Here is a 22300-nt window from a genome sequence, read left to right on the forward strand (position 1 = left end):
ATAATATTGTGAGTGGGTGAATAAATTATTGTAGTAAAAGTAAGATGGGGACCATGAAAGAGAAAGTATGTGAGAGAGGATATATATTTTTATTATTTAAGTGGGAGGCATTTTAAAGGGAGGAAAGTTATAACAGGGGCATAATGGTAACTTAGTACAACAAAAAGGTGATGGGACCACATATTATCACTTTAATTTTCAGGTTTTAATTGTACCGCTATAATCATTTTAGTACCATTACAACTACTATTACACCATTCCACTCCAATGACATAATTTCACAACCTAATGGTACATATATTAGCTTCAAAAGTGTACCATTGTAACAATCTTTAGTGTAATTTTAACTATTTACAGTACTATTGTAATAACAATGATACATTTCACATTTCAGTGGTACTAATGTTAATTTTTTAAATATTTACGAATTGTCATGTTATGTACGAACAAATACATAACATTCCTCCATTTCTACTTCCTCTTTAAGTGGGGACCATGGAAGAGAGAGAAATGATAAAATAATTTGAGTGGGGTTTAAAGTAAGAGAGAGAAATTATATTACTCTCCTAAAACTTTAGACTTCGTCATGATGTTACGCGGTGCAACCTTAGACTTCGTCATGTCACGCACAACTTGCTTCGCATCCGGGCTCAACCACTCATTTTACGATGCCCCTCTGGATACGCAATCATTGGATGGTTGTGGGTCCAGTTTCATCATTTTTCTCCCGGATAATCCAACTGTCGGTGATGAACTCATAGTATATCTTGATGTAGAAAGGACAACCATTGGCTTTGGTTTTTGTGTCCTTCCGAATTGCGTTCTCAAGATCTCTCGGCTTACTCCTGCGTCCCCGATCACATCTCAAATACTGATATGGTCGACCATCTCTGGTTTTGTTGAAAGACGATTTCACCAGAATAAATCCTAGATTTATGGCAACAGCATTCGCCCTTTAACTGCATCCTCAAACGTTCGAAAAACCGTGTCTGTCACAAAATTTGCACTGTAATTCACAACGTCACCGCCTCCTTCAACCTCCGAATCCTATAAAATAACAACACAAACACTATAAACTAACATTCACATAAAGTAATACTAACAAAAACAAGTAACAATAACAATAATACAATACTAAAAACAATTACAAACAACAAAATTTACGCAACCCAATTTATGCGCACCAAAACTATAAAAATAATAAACATCCAACAACAACAATCATACTAACAACAACAACAACAACAACAACAACAACAACAATAATAATAATCATAATCATAACAAAAAAATTAGTAATATTAACAAAATTAATAATAATAATAACCATAATAATAATAATAATAATAATAAGTACATAACATTAACAAATAATACATAATATAAAGTAATAATAACTAATATCACTATTATTCATAATAATAATAATAATAAAACAGGCAATTACGTTAATAAAAAAAAAAAGTTTAAGGGACTTCCGCCCAAAATTTCCGTAAGCTTGAGTGGAGATCCGCCCAGAATTTTCGGATCACCCACTTAAGATCCCGGAATTTCAGGCGGATCTCTACATCCGCCTGGAATTTCCGAATCTTAAGTAGGTGATCCGGAAATTCTGGGTGGATCCCCACTTACGCTTTCGGAAATTTTGGGCGAAAGTCCCATTTCCAAAAATAAAAAAAAAATTCCTAAAACTCACAAATTCTTCCGACGAATCCTCCGGCGTATGAACGTTGTCGTCGTTCATCGTCTAACACGGCTCGATTCACTTTCCGTTTGTGCCTCGGGATTTTTAAATTGCTCGGGATTACCGTACAATGGTGGGTCGAGATTTTTTGGGGCTCGGGATTTTTTTAACACAAGTGGTGGGTTCGGGAACAATATTTAACTTGTCGGTATCTAAAGTGACTCATGGTGGACCCTTATATACAAAAAATACACAAGGGCAAAAAGTCATTTCACCTAAAAATGGGAGCGTCACCCTGTAATTTGCGAACGACGAATAGCAGTTCACACACGCACGCACGCACGCACACACACACACATATAAACTCACTTACACAACCAACGCTTAAAAAAAGTAATTCTTCCATTTTCATAACCAACGCTTAAAAAAAAAAAATTCTTCCATTTTCATTATCTTATTTGCCTTTTCTCTTGCCATTGTTAGTCGTGCCATTGTTAGTTCTTATCACTTTCTCTTTCCTCCAAGCTCCAACAATGGTGCTCAGTCTATTGAAACTCTCACTTTCTCTCTCCACCACTTTCCTCGCTGCAACCATTGCTCGCTGTTGCTACATCTGCAGATCTCACTCCCCAATTCTCTCTCCTCTTTTTCACAATCCTTATCTCTACAATCGCCGGAACAATAATTTTATCGCACCAAGCTAAAGGCTGTTGAGATAAATTTTCCAACATCAATATTTGAATTGAATGTTATGTTCGAGTTTTCATATGGTGAGCCCCCTCGCTCTAGGAGTAACATGGTTGCGTTCCACAACCAAAGATGATGTAGTTAAATAGGAGAATGGTGGTGGTGTTTTTGCATAATAAATTAGTAGGAGGTTGATTTTCAAATAATGAAAAATAAATGTGCACAATATTTATACTAAATGTGCGTTTCGCAAAGGTTAAATGTGAATCGCTAGATTCATCTGATTGAAAGTTCAAGATTCCTTCTCATTATAAGATCCTTCTTATATATATATATATATATATATATATTGTGACACATATGATACTAAGTAAGCAAATTTTAGATAGATTTTCAAAGATAAAAATATTGTATAGAGTTTTATTATCGATATACTTCTAATATTTCATATATACAAAATTAATCATAACTTTTAATAAATATCGTAAACCTCGGTTCTATTTTCATCATAAAATTTGTTTTGAAAAGTTCTTTAAAATAAAATCCATTTATAATATATTTAATTTATTAAAAAAAAAAATAGAAAGTTAGTAAAAAATAATTTTTAATCAGTAAAAATAATTTTAGTTTGGTAAAAGTACTTTCCCTTCAGTAAAAATAATTTAAGTTTAATAAAATAATTCAAGTCAACAATAACATATATATCTATTTACAAACAAACCTACAAATAGTACAATATTTTTAAATACGCGATATGATATCGTATGTCTAAATATCATGCATTAGTAAAAGGAATTATATGATCGTATTTAACATTCATGCCAAAAAGTTTATTCTAAAATTTTTATCAACAATCTCGGCATCGCCCGACCACAAAACAAGTAAGTAATATATAAAGCTAAACTTTTAATTATTAATATGACACTTAGGATTTTTTAGTCAGGCCATGAGACATCAATACTTGGCATTCCAAATTTTCGCCGAGTGTCGCACAACGTAGGCGACAATTAATTATTAATATGACACTTAGGATTTTTTTTAAAATATTTTTTTTTGTAAAATAGGATAAAAAAGTTATTTTAGTGTTTTATTTTCAATAAAATTTGGATGATTTAGTGGGATAAAAAATTTATTTTAGTGTTTATCTTCAATAAAACTTTTGGTTTTGAATTTTATTTTCAATAAAATACCAATATTTCTATACAAATGACAGATCCAGAGAGGTACAAAAGGAAAAAAATTAAAAAAATCAAAGAGACTTGCTATTATATATAACCGTTCTCTTAAGTCATAACATGCAACCAGTCTTTTCTTAGATGTTCATAGAAAATGAAAAGAGATCATAGCTTTAGACAACCGTTCTTTTTTGTTGTACATTATTACTTCTAATTTGTTTAGATCAAGTGATTATTAATCCATTACCCATAAACGGACAAGTATGATTGAAAGTAATTATTAATCCATGAGTAGAAATTTTAGATAACATATACTCCGTATATATATATATATATATATATATATATATATATATATATATATATATATATATATATAGAAATGAGATCATATGAGGCCACATCCCTTATGTGAGAATGATGCACTTGGTATTGAGCTAATACTGGGAAAAAGAAAAGCTCAATATCTTTCTTTGGGATGACTGTTTTGCTGAATTCCGGCTCCACTATATCACAAAACATTTTATTCCTTTGTAGAGCACGATCACTTTCGTATTGAAAAAGACATTCCTAAAAAAATACATAAAGAAAAATACATAAATAAGATGAATATAAATGAAAAGAGTAAATATGAATTGAGAAAAGTGAATATGAAATGAGCAAAGTCATATAAAATGAGTAAATTGAAATTTATTTGACAAATGAGCACCGAAGGTTTTGCTCATTTGACAAATGAGCAAAAACTTAACTGCTCATTTGACAAATTAAATGAGCAAAAAATAAATATTTATTTTCAATGAATGAGCAATAATAGTTTGACAAATGAACATTGAATAGTTTGCTCATTTGACAAATGAGCAAAGAACTAATATTAGTTTTTGGAAATACAAACTAGATCTACATTCAAATATTAAAAATCATATGAAATGAGCAAAGTGAATATGAACAAAATAAAACAAAATAAAATGAACGAGTTGAACTTACACTTGCAGTAAGACCGAAAAAGAAAAGTCCACGAGAATTGATATCTCTATATTGCACATTATAATTCAGAATAATAGACCATGCATTAATGATTTTGCAATGAATTTTGTTCTGATCTTTTAGCAATTCAAGTTGAAATATCATTACTTCAATACCAGCCTCACCCTCGCATGAAAACACTGGATCACTACATATAAGATTTAGGGAAGTTAATATAATTTCAATCAAAGGTATGTAAAATGAGAATACAAAGCTGGACTCGTTTTGAGAAAGAAACATAAGGTCAATTCCCAATTTCCAGAGGGGTACTTCAAAATGCAAGAGGCTACTGAAATTTCCATCACCCTTTACTCTAAAATGTATTTCTTAAAATAGGTCTAGCTCAGTATTTTTAAATAAAAAAATATTGCTCATTTTGAAAAGGAGCAAAATTTAGTCAAGATAAACAATTATATGACTTAAATAAATACTTACAAACGATTTTTCTTCTCATGAAAAACTGAATCCATAACACCTTTATGAACTGCTGTTAATGGTGAGAAAATGTTGATAATCCGAGACTTAAAAGGAGATCTAATCTGCAATGATGGTTGCACTTTACGCTTCTTCTTCGGAATAGAACTCTCCTTTTCAGTATCTCCTTTTATCTTAAGCACAATTGAATCTTCTTGAGCATCAGAAATGGAATCTTGATAATTAGCATTTAGAGCATCAACAACAGCAGCAACAGCTAATATAGAAGCTATTGCAGAAGCACCAACTTGTGCACTGACAGGAGCAACTACAGGTTCATCAGTAGGTGCACTGCTAAGGGACTTCTCTTGAGAATCAGTTTCTTGAGAAGAGATTCCCAAACTGAATGTAGGAGTTCCAGATCCTTTGGCAAGTGAACTTCTTAAACCATATTTGATACTTGAGTCTCCAAGTTTTTTTAACACATGTTCAGCAGCCCTAGGCTCTATGACAACGGACGGACATTCAACATCAGCGATACCACTTGCTATGTGAACACATGCAGCAGCAATCTTACTTACATCAATGGGTTCTGATTCATTTAGATGAACAACCCTTGCATTGATTGAAGATTCAGCATGCTTGTCGTTGCCTAAAATCTTAGAAAACCTATCCCAAGCTTCAATTACTGCCGGATCTTGCCAATACTGTTCATCTTGGCTAAATGAAAGAGCATTATCTTCACTCAAAGTTTTGGAGCTCATCTTATGCTCATCACATGCTCATGGCATCTTCCCTCAACTTTTGTATCTTCTCGTTGTTTGGAAAATACTTGACGGCAACTTCATGTTTTTGACTGAAATCCATGTATGCCAAGACTAGGTTTGTAGATGCTGTTGCAAGCTCCATAAGGCATTTATGTTAAAAAAAAAAAATACATAATAAGATGAATATAAATGGAAAAAGTAAATATGAAATGAGCAAAGTGAATATGAAATGAGCAAAGTCATATAAAAATGAGCAAATTGAACTTTATTTGACAAATGAGCAAAAAAAATCTTGGTTTCTAGAAAAATTATATAAATACCTTCTTTGGGTCTTGTTCAGTTTCTTCATTTTTTGTACCAATTGGATCAGATTGTTCCTAAAATCAAGCCAAAAAAAAAAAAAAAAAGAAAGTTAGAACAAGTTGAAAGCAAATATCCTAATTATTTGCTCATTTGACAAATAAGCAAATTGGATATGAAATAAGCAAAGTCATATAAAATAGAGAAAATTGAACTTTATTTGACAAATGAGCATTAAAGTTTTTGCTCATTTGACAAATGTGCAAAAAATTAATTGCTCATTTGACAAATGAGCAAATATTTTTTTGCTGATTTAGGAGGTCCATAGATGCGCCATACAGAGCGCCACATTGCATCATTATCCACTTGCTGCTGCTACTCCACACCCCCAAATTTTTCCAACCAGTAACCAAACTTCACAGAATAGACTTCATAGAACATCGAGTCAAAACGGATGTACATTGAGAAATAAACTACATTAATATTAGATCTACATTGAAATATTAAAAATCATATATATACCTTCTTTGGATCTACTTCAACATCTTTGTTAGTTTATGAAGAAGTTGGAACGGATGTTTCCTAAATGCAAAACATTTAAAAAAAAAAGTCAGAATAAGTTGGGACCATTTGTAATCATACAAATACCTCAACAAATTATAGCCCAAGCTTATAAAATGAGATCTAACAAATTGATACTTATTCTACAAGCAAAGGAAAGATTTGTTCCAATTTTATTTAGAAGCAATATAAATGAAAAGAGTAAATATCAAATGAGCAAAGTGAATATGAAATGAGCAAAAGTCAAATAAAAATGAGCAAATTGAACCTTATTTGACAAATGAGCAAAATATTAATTGCTCATTTGACAAATGAGCAAAATTATTTTTGCTCATTTAGGAGGTCAATTGATGTGCCATATAGAGCGCCACATTGCATCATTTCCTAAAGGCAAGATTTGTTCCATTTAAATTCTACAAGCAATGCCAAAGGCATAGAAAAGCTAAGTATTGGTTGAAAGTGAAATACCATTTTTGGTTGTTTGCTGCCAGAAGGACCAACAACCTTCAGATTTTTATCAAAAAGTCCAAGCCTCCCCTTAAAAATTTCCAATTTCTCACGACTAGACAACATATTGGTTGTCCAACCTTTGAGAAATGGAGTTTCTCATTTGGCTCTAACTTCCTCAATGACAAACTGATCAACATATAAAAGCTACAAACAAGTAAAATAGAAAAAATTATTACATTAAAATTAAACAAATAAATAACAATTAATACATAAAAAATTAAATAAAAAAAAACTTAGAAAATACCAGCCCCACCCCCTACTGCCACCTACCCACACATTTCAATTCAGTAGCTGATCACAATTCTGATTTCAGAAACTGATTTCAAAATCTGAGTTCTGAATGTAATTTCAGAATTTGATTTCAGATTCTACTACAGGTTGTGAGTGCGTGTATGTATGTGTATGTGTATGTGTATGTGTATGTGTCTGTGTATGTGTGTGTGTGTGCGTGTGCGTGTGCGTGTGTGTGTGTGTATGTGTGTGTGAGTGTGTGTGTGTGTGTGTATTTTCTTGTTAAAAAGTGTAATGATACTTTTATATACATATAAGATTTAATATTTTTAGCAAATAGTTATTTATCAATTTTTTGCTCATTTAACAAATGAGCAAATAGTTAATTGCTCATTTGTCAAATGAGCAATTATTTAGTTGCTAATTTAACAAATGAACAAAAACTTAGTTTCTGCAAATAGTTCGTTCCTCATTTGTAAAATGAGAAAACAGTTCAAATAAACGCTAGGAATACCATAAGAAATGATAAAGATCCTGGAAAGTATCGAGTAGGAAGCTCATCCCATTTCATCTTCGCCTTCACAAGAGAATCAAGGATAAACTTCGACCAATTTAAATCCTTGATTTTATCAACACTAGTCAAATATCTGAGAATGTCATGATTAACATTCTTGTTTTGTCCTCTTAACATAAAACAACAAAATTAAATTAAAATGATCAAACAAGAACTAAAATGAGCAAAATGAAAGTAAAATGAACAAAATGAAATTAAAATGATCAAAATGAAAGTAAAATGATCAATATGAAAATGAAAAGACTACTTGACATTAAAGTGGAAACACAAAGAACTACAAATTTGCGTTTGAACATTGGCCCAGCTGATTTATGGTCCTTCAAATACATTGAAAGCTCCCCAACGTTGACAGATAATGAGTTCTTTTTGAACTGTTTTTCCCATTGGGTAATGACTTTATCATCCTTTGAAAAAACATTTGCATCCATCTCCATGCCTCCAACTGGCAGCCCTAGGACCTCATGTACATGTTGTTCTATAATTTTGAAAGGTTCGGAATCAGGAATATTCAAGGAACAACTTTGAGCATCAAAGTGCTTGACCAACCAAAAACCCAACTGCAAAGGCAGTTGGGACACTTTAAAAAACTCCAAGGACCCAAATCCTATAGCTCTAATAGCAATCAACTGATCTTCAAAAGCTTCTTAAGAACATTAACGACAGATTAAGGCGTGAAAGGAATGGTGTCCTTCCAACAAGTGTATTATTCTGATAGAGGGTTCAGAATTATTACAGAGCTAATTCTTCAGTAAGGTAAAGTGATCGGAATGCCTAGGTGGAGGCCGCTTCCGATCAGTAATATTAAGATATAATTAATATTAAAGCTTAATCTTAACTGAACCCTTCGGGTCAAACCCAATCGAACAACCGATCCGAGACGACGAATTAATCCAAAGGATTTAATGAGTCGTCGGAGTTTTACGAACACAGACGTCGGATATCGAGCCTAGGGCGTCGAGGCCGAGCGTCGCAAAATCACAAGCAACAAGTACGAGCATAGCCGGCCGTAGCATCACATTGGCCTAGCCATGTGAAGTGTTAGGCTAGGCTAGCTCATCGCAAGCCTAGGCGCACCATGTGTGTGCTAGGCTCACCATGGTGTGCTAGGCGAGGCATGGGTGCTAGGTGCACAAGGCAGCCCATCGCATGGCATGGCAGCACCTTCGCACAGCCCACCGCACAAGCATAGCACCATCGCAGTGCTAGGCACTTGTGCGTGTGTGTGCATGTGCCTAGGGCAGTCGCACCAATCGCAGCACAAGCATGGCACTGTCGCATGGCTAGGCCATGCGTGTATGCGCATGCGTGCAAGCCATCGCAGCATCACAGCACTAAGCTTCGCATGCTTGTGCGTGTGGCTGGCGAGGTGATGCCCAGCATGCGTGGCTCGCTAGCAGCACGCATGCTGGGAGTGCGAGGGCATGGGAATGCGAGTGCGAGCAAGCTGATGAATTCATTTTATATAGTATTTTATCCCCGTCCCGCGATCATAGTTAGGAGTATTTTTGGCTCTTTAGAGCCAATTTTATTACTAATATGCGTTTTCTAGTGTTTTCGTAGTTGTGGTATTATTCTACAGGAAACTGCAGATTTGGAACATTTTCCGGCATTTAATGGAGCCACCGCGAGAATTGGAGTTGAAACGTATTTATATGATCGTGTTTAGAAGCCCAAGACCGTAATTGATGATTCAATCCGGTGATTAAGGGCTCAATGAGGAAATTTGGAGCTTGGGCAATTCGATCCAAGAAGGATGACGAATTGGGTTAAGGTAACGAGGCCCAAAGGACGAAGAAGTGTAAGCCCATGTATCCGGCCGACCGGGCAGTGCTCGCCCTGAGGCGCGCCCGGCCGGGCGAGAGGAGAAGGCCCGGGCACGCTTCGCCCGGATGCGCGCCCGACCGGGCGCGAGGAAGCTTTAGGAAGTACAAAAGGCGCGCTCGGCCGGGCAGCCCTTTGCCCGACCGGGCGCGTGTTTCTGAACGGAATTTTATTTTCTTTCTTTTGTAATTTCTATCTTTGGTTTTTTAGTAGGAGTATAAATACGCTTTTTAGTGAGCAATTACGTTTTTTCTACGCTTTCATTAGTATTAGCTAGTAGAATTTTCTCAAAGATTGGATTTTTCAGTTTTCTTTAGTACTTGAGTACTTTCTCTCTCTAAACCCTTTGATCAATAAATCCCTTATTTTTCGTTAACTCTTGGTATGATTTCTTGCTTACTTTATTTTCCGCAATTTGATTAATTTGTTATTTTCATGCCTTTCTTGATTACTATGATTAGTTTAGATTTAATTATGTGTGAGTAGATTTTAATTCTAGGGTTGTGGGGATCCATGAATAATACGAAGGGGTAAAATTATTATTGTTAATTATTGATGATTGATTAATTTCCTATTGATTGATTTAATGCTATGCAATTAGATTAAGCCTGGTTTAATTGTATGAGTTTTGCAATATTGATTCGAGATTCGAGAGATGAGAATTGATATTTAGGCTTAGTTTCAATAGGCATGTTAATCTATTAATGGTTAGGTCGAGATTCGATAGATGAGATTTAATACCAGTAGATTGATTATGTGATTATAATACGTAGCGACAGCCCTTTATAATCTGGTTAATTTATGCATTGATAATTGATCGTATGTTTTACCCTGGAATATTGTTTATTGGTGAACCTATACCCTAGAGCTTTTTATTATTGATTATTCCTTTGATTAATTTGCTTAGTTTTATTATTAGTTTAATTCATACAATTACAAATTGGTAACTAGATAATTTAGATTATAATTGTTAATTAGGAATAGAAGAACACCGTTTCCCTGTGGATTCGACCCTACTTCCCTATCTGCTTTAGTTATAGGATTTAGGAATTATTTTTGATTAGGTGATACGACTAGATCCTGTCACAAGCGAGAGTGACAAGCTAGCAACGCCCAGCGCTGGCACGCAGCAGCATCAGCACGAGCATCGCCCAGCACAGCTCGCACATGCTGGCTGGGGTGATGCGGGCTTGCTGGCTAGTGCTAGCTGGCTGCCAGCCCAACAAGCATTGGTGCCGGTTTTGTGAGGATGTGGGGACCAACCAAAGCCTTGGGGAGCAAGGCAATGGTCCCCCCCTCCCCATGCCTTGAGCCTCACTTATTTCTCTCTAATTGCGCCACTTGTTGCGTTGTGATTGGTTTAATTATTTATTTAATTTTAGAATTAAATAAATTGTTAAATTTACCAACTCTCCCACATTGGTGGGAGATTGGAAATCAAGGGTCCATTTTCCTATAAATACCAAGGCTTGGGTATTTGGGAAAAAACACACTTGAGTGGAAAAGTAAAGGAAACTCCATTGTTGAGTATACCTTGAAATTCGTAAAACTCCAAGTTTATATTTTGTCCGGGCCTTGACTAATCCTTTGAGGCTTAGGACGATCGGGTCGGGTTCGAGGGTACGATCCCGTTGGAGGCCTCGCATTATCGAGGTTGAAGTAAGAGCTCGGTGTAAAAGCGAAGCACGCGTCGAGGGTATAATTCTTATCCTTACTCTTAATTGTGTTTTAATTATGTTTTGCTTGTATTAGTTGCATTAATTATGGGGGCGGGTCTTGGGGGGTTTCTTTCCGCGTAGTGAGGGTCACTACGAAAACCTACAAGGAGACATCCTATTACGCAACGTCCCGTAGACAGCAGATTTTGATCCTTGCACTTCATCAACATCATCTTCACCATCAGGATCCTCGAACTTCACATTCTGTTTTCTTTCACTCCTTTTTCAACCTTTTTTCCTTTACCCTTAGTAGTGACTAATTTGATTCTCTTCTGCTTATTTTCACTTAGCTTCTCTTCTTCCACTACAACCCCTGATGAACCAACATCAGCAGTAGCCCCTGATGAACCAACATCGGCAGCACACTCCTTTTCAATAGAGTTCCTACTCATACAAAATCATAAAAAAAAAAAAAAAGTAAAATATCACATAGATTTTTTTTTTGGAGGTGTAGTGAAGAGGATACTTTAGAGGAGGGTCTAGAGTATGTTATGATAGAGAAGCATAGGCTGATAAATTATTTAATGAACAATTGACAAATGAGCAATCAATATTTTGCTCATTTAGCAAATGAGCAAATAGTTAGTGCTCATTTGTCAAATGAGAAAATGCTTAGTTGTTAATTTAACAAATGAGCAAAAACATAGATGCTCATTTGTCAAATGAGTAAATAGTTAGTTGCTCATTTGTGAAATGAACAAACATTAGTTTGCTCATTTGTTAAACGAGCAAATAATTAGTTACTCATTTGTGAAATAAGCAAACATTAATTTAATCATTTGGGAAATGAACAATCAGTTTTTTGCTCATTTAGCAAATAAGCAAATAGTTAGTTGCTCAATTGTCAAATGAGCAAACATTTCTTTAATAATTCATTAAATCAGCAAGCATTTAATAAGAAAACATAAAATGAGGAAATAAGAAAACACGTGCATTATCCTTTCCAAAGGTACATCCGTATAATCTTTAGCATTGGTAGAATCAATAGCAACCGAAGAATCCATAACACTTAACAATTCTACAATTATAAAAAAAAACCTGAAAAAAAAAATGTAAGCTAACTAAAACAAAGGAAAAATCAATTTAAGAAGCAAATTTGTAAGAGAAATAAAGAGGGGGAAGGGGGGATTCACCACATTGCTAACAAGAAGCAGAGGATCCTAAATGTGAGAAAATAGTGTCCTACCAACCAAGATAAAGTAAGAAGATTAAATAGTCCATATAAACTATCAGAAGGTTCAATTCACAGCCCACATAACTTGGTTGGAGACTATTACCAACAGCCTCCCGACCAGTATTAGTATATCACAAGATTCTTGGACATGATAGCAGTCCCTGTTTTCTCAAACAAGCAGCCTGAAAAATATGCATGTGTTTATAAACCCTAAACAGATCATCAATTTTAACCAAATACCAGTAGAGATATGTATTAATCCCAATTCTAACATGATCCAATTCACCAAAATGTTCTAAAGCAAGAATACATGTTAAAATCCATATGAAACTACAAATATCTAAATTTTGAACCATCTTTCCGATGGCAAAGTGGCAATAGGGTTTTTAGCAAAGTAGTAAACCAGTGAACGCAATCCCAATAAGCTGTCTCAAGCCAGTAAGAGCTAACACTAAAGCGACTAATACTAACAGTGATGTGTTCATTTTATATAGTATTTTATCCCCGTCCCGTGGTCATAGTTGGGAGTATTTTTGGCTCTTTAGAGCCAATCTTATTACTAATATGCGTTTTCTAGTGTTTTCGTAATTGTGGTATTATTTTACAGGAAATTGCAGATTTGGAGCATTTTCTCGTACTTAGTTGAGCCACTGTGAGCATTGAAGAGGAGACACATTGCTATGATCGTTTTCCGAAGCCCAGGATCATGTTGGAGAAGTCGACCCGGTGACTAAGGGCTCGGTGATGAAAAAGAAGCTCGGACGATGGATCCAAGAAGATGATTAAATTGGGCCAAGAAGTCAAGCCCAAAACATTGAAGACCGAGCACTCGCCCGACCGGGCAGGGCTTCACCCTAAGGCGCGCCCAGCCGGGCGAGGGAGAAGACTAAAGGGCGAAGCTTCGCCCGGATGCGCGCCCGACTGGGCGCGAGCAAGCATCAGTGAAGAGAAAGGCGCGCCCGGCCGGGCGGTGCCTCGCCCGACCGGGCGCGCGTTATTTTAGATATTTCTAATTTCTTTTATCTTTATTTTATTTTAGAATTATTTTGTAAGTATAAATACGTTATTAGCTTAATTTTGACGATTACGTTATCATTATCGAGAATTCTGTTTTTCTTAATTCCATTTTTAGCTTTTGAGTTTTTTTTTCTAGTTAACATTATTCTACTTTCCTTCGTTAATGCAATTCATATTTTCCGTTTAATCTTGGTACGATTTCTTCCCTTGTTTTATTTTCAGCATTTAATTCACTTGGTTGATTATGTCTTGCTTAATTATTTTGTTTAGCTTAGATTTATTTATGAGTGAGTAGATTTATTTCTAGGGTTGTGGGGATCCATGAATAATACAAGGGGTAATTTATTATTGTTGATTATTGATGATTGATTAATTTCCTATTGATTGATTTAATGCTATGTGATTAGATTTGCGCAGGATTAATTGTATGAGTTTTGCAATATTGATTCGAGATTCGAGAGATGAGAATTGATGTTTAGGCTTAGTTTCAATAGGCATGTTAATCTATTAATGGTTACGTCAAGATTCGAGAGATGCGATTTGATACCAGTAGATTGATTACGTGATTATAATACGTAGCGACAGCCCTTTATAATCAGATTAATTTATTCATTGATAATTGATTATTATGTTTTACCCTGAAGTATTATTTATTGGTGAACCTATACCCTAGATCCTTTAGTATTGATTATTCCCTTATTTTATTTGCTTAGTTTTATTATTAGATTAATTCCTACTAACATAAATTGGTTACCTGATAATTTAGATTATTATAATTAATTAGGAGTAAAAGAACATTGTTTCCCTGTGGATTCGACCCTACTTCCCTATCTACTTTAGTTAGAGGACTTAGGTAATTACTTTTGATTAGGTGATACGACTAGAACCTGTCAAACAGCACACAAGCTAAATATCCTCAAGGTTTGGTTTTAAACAACTTCCACAGAAAATTAGGAGAAAGGCTAGTTCAAGAGTGAAGGCCCAAGAAAAGCATCTTGAACCTGTGAAACTGTGGAAGCAAGATACGTCAGTGACAAATCAGGTTTCTAAGTCATGTAAATACTTATTTTAAGGGAAATGTCGCATTCACAATTACCCCTGAAAACCAGAAAAAGGAAAAGAACCCCCAAAACCCAATTCAAAACCCGCATTCATACAAAATATGCCTTCCTCAAGATCCCCATTCTTGCACCAGGCAGTAACTGAAGCAGGATCATCGGAATATTTTCTCAAAAAAAAAAAAAACACAAATTATCAATGATTTGTAGGTTTCCATAAAAAACAAAAAAATCTAGAAAATAATGAAAATCAGGCAAAATGAAACTAAAATCAACTTGATAACTACTCAAAAAAACGAAAATAAAACTAAAATCAACAAAAAAACAAACTAAAACATAATCGACACAAAGTAACAAACAATGTGAGCTGAAATCCACACAAATCAAACGAAAATCAAAACGAAAATAAACGATGAATCAAACCAAAATATAAACAATAAACTCACCTTGACAAAGAATTGATGAAGATTGAAGAAGTTGTGATGAAAATCAAAGAGAAAGAGAGTAGAAAACCGGATGAATTGAACTTGAACGAGGAGAGAAAAAAATGCGCGTGAAAAGCAAGGAGGAGAGAGAAAAACACTAGAAATTGTTTTGAAATGAAATTGTTTTGTTTGACCGGGATTGTATTGTGACCATTAGATGTTATATATATATATATATATAAATTAAAAAATAAAAAATATTTAACAAAAAAAAGTAATAAAAGAAATTAAACTATATGAAAAACCGAAAAAAAGAGTTCTAAAAATTATACTAATGAAATACGAGATCTAAAATAAAATTTGTTTTAAATTAAGATTAAACACAAAATCAAAGCAAAGAATCCCAACTTGATACTCACAACCCTAATTCAAGGAACCCCAAGACCAAACAAAAATTTTTTTTTAAAAAAAAAGAAGAAATTATTAAGAGAAATTAAAGATAAGACTGAAACGAAATCCATTATCTACTAATGAAGTAAAATCTAGCAGCAAAATGTAAACAAATATCATAATAAAGTTTGAATTGAAAGGCGAAAGATTGAGGAAAAAAAATAAAAGGAAGATATTAGTTAATTTTTATATTGTGTTCTTGGTTGTATTGATTGATTGACTGTTCTGCTCCATTTTCATGTAATTGTATGACTAGTATAAGTAAACTACTACCTCCGTTTTATATTATTTGCAACGCTTTGACATAATATCCGAGTAAAAAGTATTTCTTCGTTGCAAATAATATGAAACAAAGGAATGTTTTATATATATATATATGTATATAGGGTCGGGACCCGATGAGAACCACTCTTTATGTGAGAACCACCATCTATGTGAGAACCAATACCGGCCATTAGATTATATGAATTTCAACGGCTAAGATTAAAATACAAAGCTACCATTCTCACGGGTCCTCCTTTCTCTATCTTTCTCTCCACTCTCACGTTCTCTCTCCTCTCCATTCTCATCTCCTTTCTCTCTCCTCCTCTCCATTTTCTTCTCACGCATCTCTCCTCTCATCAACACAACAACCACCGGCCACAGCAACCACAGTAACCCACCGAGCAGACCCCACCGAGCAACAACACCGACAACAAACCCACCGAGCAGCCCCCAACACAGAAAACCACCGAGCATCACCGACTCAGATCACCGAGCAAGCACCACCAAGCAACAACGCAATACCAACAATAACACAGACGAGGCGACACCCACCGATCACCACCAGCGTTTTTCAGATCTAATTTTATTTTAGGTAAGAATTTAGATATAGTTTTTTTTTTTTTTTTTTTTTTCAAATTTCATCTTTTATATGCATTTCTGAAATTCTGTCGGTTTGGTAAGGAAAATTTAGAATCTTTTGTTTCTAGGATTCCTTATTTTTAATTTTTCTTTTGGGTTTAAATTTGATGAAGGATAAGTTAGCATCTTCTTGTATTTTCTGCTATTTTACCAGTTATTTCTGGAAAAAAAAAGTGGGTGGCTAGCTTAAATTTCTTCCTTCTTCTACCCTTTATTTTTGTTTTTCATTTTATTCTTGTCCCTTTTTTCTGAGCATTTATTCTCTTCAAATTTTGAATAGTATTAATTTAATCATCCTTCTCTCTCCTACTTTGGGAGTTGAGATTGCTAGTAGTTTACTAAACAGTGGATGGGTTTGTTACATGTTCTTGGTTTTGGGTTAAGTAGGACATGTACTCTTCCTGCTATGTTGTTGACTTATCTTTGTGATCCCCATGAATTAGGCTGATTAATGGTGGTGTAATGGACGGCAAGCCTAGTTTGCTTGGTGGCAGCGGCAGTGGTGGTGGCGATGGTAAAGTGGTGGGTGATTTGTGGTTGAAAATCGTGTTGAATAGCTGTATGATCCACCATTACTATTACCACTATATAGGGTCAATGAAGTTGGGGAAATCATGGTGGAAGAAGCTTTTGGTTGCTTAGGTTGTATTTTGGATCATATTTTGTTTTGGGATGTTTTGGTTTATGAGTTCATACGCTATTGAAAAAAGGAAAGAAAGCCTTACTAGTATGTGTGATGAAAGGGCTAGGATGTTGCAAGATCAATTCAATGTTAGTATGAAACTATGAATCATATTCAAGCTATGTCCATATTAATTTCCACTTTTCATCATGGCAAGTATCCATCTGCTATTGATCAGGTATAAATCTATCTGAATTCTATTTTTTTTAGCTAATATTTGAGGATTTTGTAGCTTCATTTATGTATCTAATTAGTTTTCTTCCTGAATAATTATGTTAAGAGTAGGAAATTAGGAATTATGGGTGTATTTATCATGTATGTGGGAAAAATAGAGAAGTTTTGCAGTGTATTATGATAAATGAAAATGATTATTTTTTTTGATGGGGTTGAGATGTAAATTTTACTCCTAAAATTTGTTCTTCTATTGTCAGCACTCAGCAAAGCTAATTTCCTGTGGATATTGTGTCCAATTTGTTGAATTTTATCTAAAACTGCTAGTATTAGGTCATTACAGAGTAGATACTATTTTAGGTGAACTTGGAAGGGAAAGCTTTTCTCTTATTAGGTAACCTCGATGAACACATAGAATGAGTACAAATTCTTCATATTGATTCATTACCGAATAGCTTGAAGTTAATCGATTTTTCAATATATGATGCTAAAAATTAAAGTATTTCGGCGATTGGGATAATATCTGCCTAAAGAGTTTGGTATTGTGCTTATAGAGTGGCTCACACTGCCTCAGAGCTATTTTTCTGTATTAGTTTGGATATGGTTTTTGTTTTGTCAGATTAAGTCTGACAGTATGCTACTTTTAGAAAAAAAAAAAAAGGTCTGATAGTATGCTCTTATGGTTTCATTGCTAGTATTAGACAATTAGTAGCTAACTAAGGGGAACATTGAATAGAGAACTTTTGCAAGATACACCGAAAGAACTGCTTTCAAACGGCCTTTAAAAAGTGGGGTGGCATATGCTGTGAAAGTGCTCCACTCAGAAAGAGAACAATTTGAGAAGCAGCATGGTTGGACTATTAAGAGGATGGATACTGTTGAACAAGAACCTGTTCATAAGGAGGTTTTGCATGCCTGTAGTGTGGTTTCAAGATGTTCACCAGGGCTGCTGCAATTCTTTGTTCATTTTATCAAATGAGTAAACAATTCTTTGTTGATTTATCAAATGTGCTGATTAATTAAAAATTTATAACATAGAAAATGATTTAAAACATATGATAAGCCTATTAGCTTAAATGGTAAAGTACTATGAAAATGCATAGGGGATGTAAGTTCAATTCCTACATAGGTTATCTCTATAAACAAAATTAATTTAAAAAAAAAAATCAATTTCATACTAAATTATATGAGCAAAAAAATGGTTTGAAATGATTTATAACTATATAAACTTTGTTACAATTAAACTCTCATACAAACTTGTGCTCAACATTACATAAATGAACCTACATGGGATTCAAACCCACATCTTTTGTGCATTTGCACAATGCTTTACCCTTGAGCTAGTAGGCTAACGTATTTAAAACATTCAAACACACTCACAAATGAACATTAATTTGACAAAATGAGAAAGAATCATTTGCTCATTTGACAAATGAGCATTAAATAGTTTGCTCATTTGACAGAGGAGCATTGAATTTTTTTGCTCATTTGACAAATTATCTTCTCATTTGACAAAAATGGCAGGTTATAAAATTGCAAAACAATTCTTTGCTCATTTGTCAAATGAGCAGATAATTTGTCAAATGAGTAGATAATTTGACAAATGAGCAAAGAATTGTTTTGCAATTTTATAACCTGTAATTTTTTGTAAATATCAATGAAGAAAGATCAACTTTTAGCAAATGAGCAAATACTTAGTTCCTCATTTGTCAAATGAGCAAATACTTAGTTGCTAATTTAACAAATGAGCAAAAACTTAGTTGCTCATTTGTCAAGTGAGCAAATAGTTAGTTGCTCATTTGTCAAATGAGCAAATAGTTAGTTGCTCATTTGTCAAATGAGCAAACAATTCTTTAATCATTCATTAAATCAACAAGCATTTCTTTGCTCATTTGTGAAAGGAGCATTGAATTTTTTTGCTCATTTGACAAATGAGCAAAAAATTAACTGCTCATTTTGACAAATTATTTGCTCATTTTTGACAAATTAGTAAAGAATAAATATTAATTTTTGACAAAATGTGATTCTTCCTAAAGTCAACTTGTCTTATGCAGACAGGGACACAAATAGTAACTAACATCAAAATAGTAACCAATAAAAAGCAAATCAACTTCACTCTTCTCTACCGTGAATGCTCTTGGATTGCTTCCCCTTGGGGATGCTACTAAGATCATATCATTGACAACTAGCTTTCTTAAGTTGCAACACTAGCTTTCTTCAACCTTTTTTTTTCTTTTGACCAATTTGTTTAACATATTCAATAGTATTTACTTCACTTGAAATAATTGAGAGGCTATATACTTTGAACAAAAATTTTCAATGATTATGACCTGCAAACAAATAAAAAGTGTAAGGAGAAATAGAAAAAAAAATGAAGCAATAAAATTAACTACAGAATCACATTACTCATTGTTTATCAGATTGATTTCATTAGTCATCGGGATGTTATGAGGTTGAAAAAATTAGCTATTAAATAAATTTGCAGCAATTGATTCTATCATTGAAATGTCTGTGTAACATACGAAAAGGTTGTCAACCGGAAGCAGTGGGTGTCTTTTGTATTGTTTTCCCAATAGCCAAAAGAAATAAATTTCATTAACTACTCAAAGTTTTCAAACTCTGCATTTTCACACTACTCTACATGCTAATTGAGTGTAATTTGCTCATTTCTTTGCTTATTTGTGAAATGAGCAACCATTAATTTGCTCATTTGTCAAATAAGCAAATAATTAGTTACTCATTTGTAAAATAAGAAAAGATTTCTTTGATCATTTGGAAAATGAGAAATTGATTTTTTGCTCATTTAGCAAATGAGCAAATAGTTAGTTGTTAATTTAACAAATTAAATGAGCAAAAACTTAGTTGCTCATTTGTCAAATGAGCAAATGATTAGTTGCTCATTTGTCAAATGAGCAAACATTTCTTTAATCATTCATTAAATCAACAAGTATTATCAAGAAGCATACACTCATCTCCATTCTCAACAAGCTAATGAATAGACAAAGTAGCGTTATAAGGCTCAACCACACCTTTGGTGATGGGAAAACTAAATATGTCATCATCATTCGATCTGGGTATTCTTCCCTAATCTTTGAAATCAACAAAGTTCCCATCCCAGATCCAATACCACCTCCCAATGAATGACAAACTTGAAATCCTGCAATCCCATTCCATTTCACACCACATTCAGATCCAACACCAGAAAACAAAAACACAAAAAACAAAAATGAAATAGAACTGAAAAAAAAAATTCAGTGAGGCATTTCGTTGAATACCTTGTAAGCAGTCACAATTCTCAGCTTCTTTGCGTACAACATCAAGAACATAATCAATCAATCGCCAAGAGACCCACTCGAAATTTTGAAAACCTCCTCACCTCGTACTTCCGACCAGTATTCACTGCCCACCACGGCACCACCCTCCTCCAAACCCACACATAATCCCACCCACAAAGACCCACGTCCAGCCAACCACAACTAGTTTTGGCTTTAGGTTCAGTAGATTCGACTTTAGGGACTGAAATCTCCATTGGCGAGCTCATTTTCTTGAAATTGGGGTTTTTGCAATGAGTTGATTTAGATTGATGAACACGACGAAATCGAATTCTTCGTGATGATGCAGAGTATAGAAGAGAGATAAATGAGTGGAATCGCATGAAAAAGGATGAACATTTGATTGGAAATTGATGATTCCAGAACAATCTACTTTAACTCCCACCGTTGCCTCTGAATCAGATGCTTCTCTAGTTATAATTGATATTTAATTGTGGCCGTTGGATATAATTTATCCAACGGTTATAATGAGTCCTCACATATAATATGGTTCTCACATAAGGGATGTGGTCTCATATGATCCCATTTCTATATTGATAACACGATATTATACACGATTAATATGAGATAGTTGGTCATGTTTTATTGTGTTTTCTTCATTCTCCTAATCATTTTGAGTTATTATTCTTCCTATTTCGATATTGCTCTTCTCGGTTTATTTACTTTTGTTTTTGTAGGAATAGGGTTCGATTTGTGTGGAATTCGTTTTGTTCGCGAGATATTTCTTTATATGGAGCGTTTCTAGCATTCTAAGCATCCGAGCAGCTTACTCCACAGCCTGGTTGTGGCGTGTTACCTGTCGTCCACAACCTGGTTGTGGGCGTCTACTATTGGAGCGAAGGAGAAGCGAAGTCAGCCCCCTCCACAACCTGGTTGTGGCGATTTCTTCCGTGCCACAACCTACCTGTGGCAGCTCGTTTTGGTGGTGTTTGGGAGTCCTATTAGGATAGAAATAGTTAGTTTTATTAATCCATTGTTTTAATCGCAACGGGAATTGGGTTTTAAAGGGTTTGAATAAATCAATTAAGGATTCGAAGATTCATCACGGGAGTAGTTGAATGGATGATTAGCATGTTAGAGTAATGTGCTCAAAGTCTTTTTAATTTACATGATTCCACGGAAGTAGGCTTGATTGTGATTAGGGAAGCCATTGATAACTCGGGAGTGACCATTGGTACCATTTATGGATTGTTTTTGCTCGTTAATCAATTGAATTATATGTTAGGGGTAGAACGACTATTGCATTAATTGTATTCGGGGTGATGCTTGATCTTGGATGTTTTTAGCATTTGATTTATTATATTACTAGATTTAATCACTTTATTTAGCTCTTTAGTTATTAGTTCTCACTATTATATTTGTTACTTGCTTAGTATTTATTTGAGTCTGTTTAATTAGTTAAACCACAGTCTCTTGAGATTCGATCCTTACTTGTCTATATATATATATATATATATATATATATATATATATATATGTTGGTCTATGCATGACCAGGACCATGAGTGGCGGAATGTTGCATCTACCAATTTGGTTACTTGGGACTTCTCTATAAGTTTAATTGGGTACATGAATACATGATGGAGATAAATTATAAGTCAAGAAGCATGACTTGGTAAACTT

General features: G+C 34.3%; 1 long non-coding RNA gene across 1 annotated transcript; it reads left to right on the plus strand.

Annotated features, from left to right (window-relative positions):
- The first annotated feature begins 16101 nt into the window (after positions 1 to 16101).
- Positions 16102 to 17556, plus strand: LOC110710376. Its single transcript, XR_002509157.1, has 2 exons — positions 16102 to 16445; positions 16936 to 17556. It is a non-coding gene; the product is annotated as an uncharacterized LOC110710376 (long non-coding RNA).
- The last annotated feature ends 4744 nt before the right edge of the window (positions 17557 to 22300 follow it).

The sequence above is a fragment of the Chenopodium quinoa genome, unplaced genomic scaffold (assembly GCF_001683475.1).
Source record: "Chenopodium quinoa cultivar QQ74 unplaced genomic scaffold, ASM168347v1, whole genome shotgun sequence".
Classification (NCBI taxonomy): domain Eukaryota; kingdom Viridiplantae; phylum Streptophyta; class Magnoliopsida; order Caryophyllales; family Amaranthaceae; genus Chenopodium; species Chenopodium quinoa.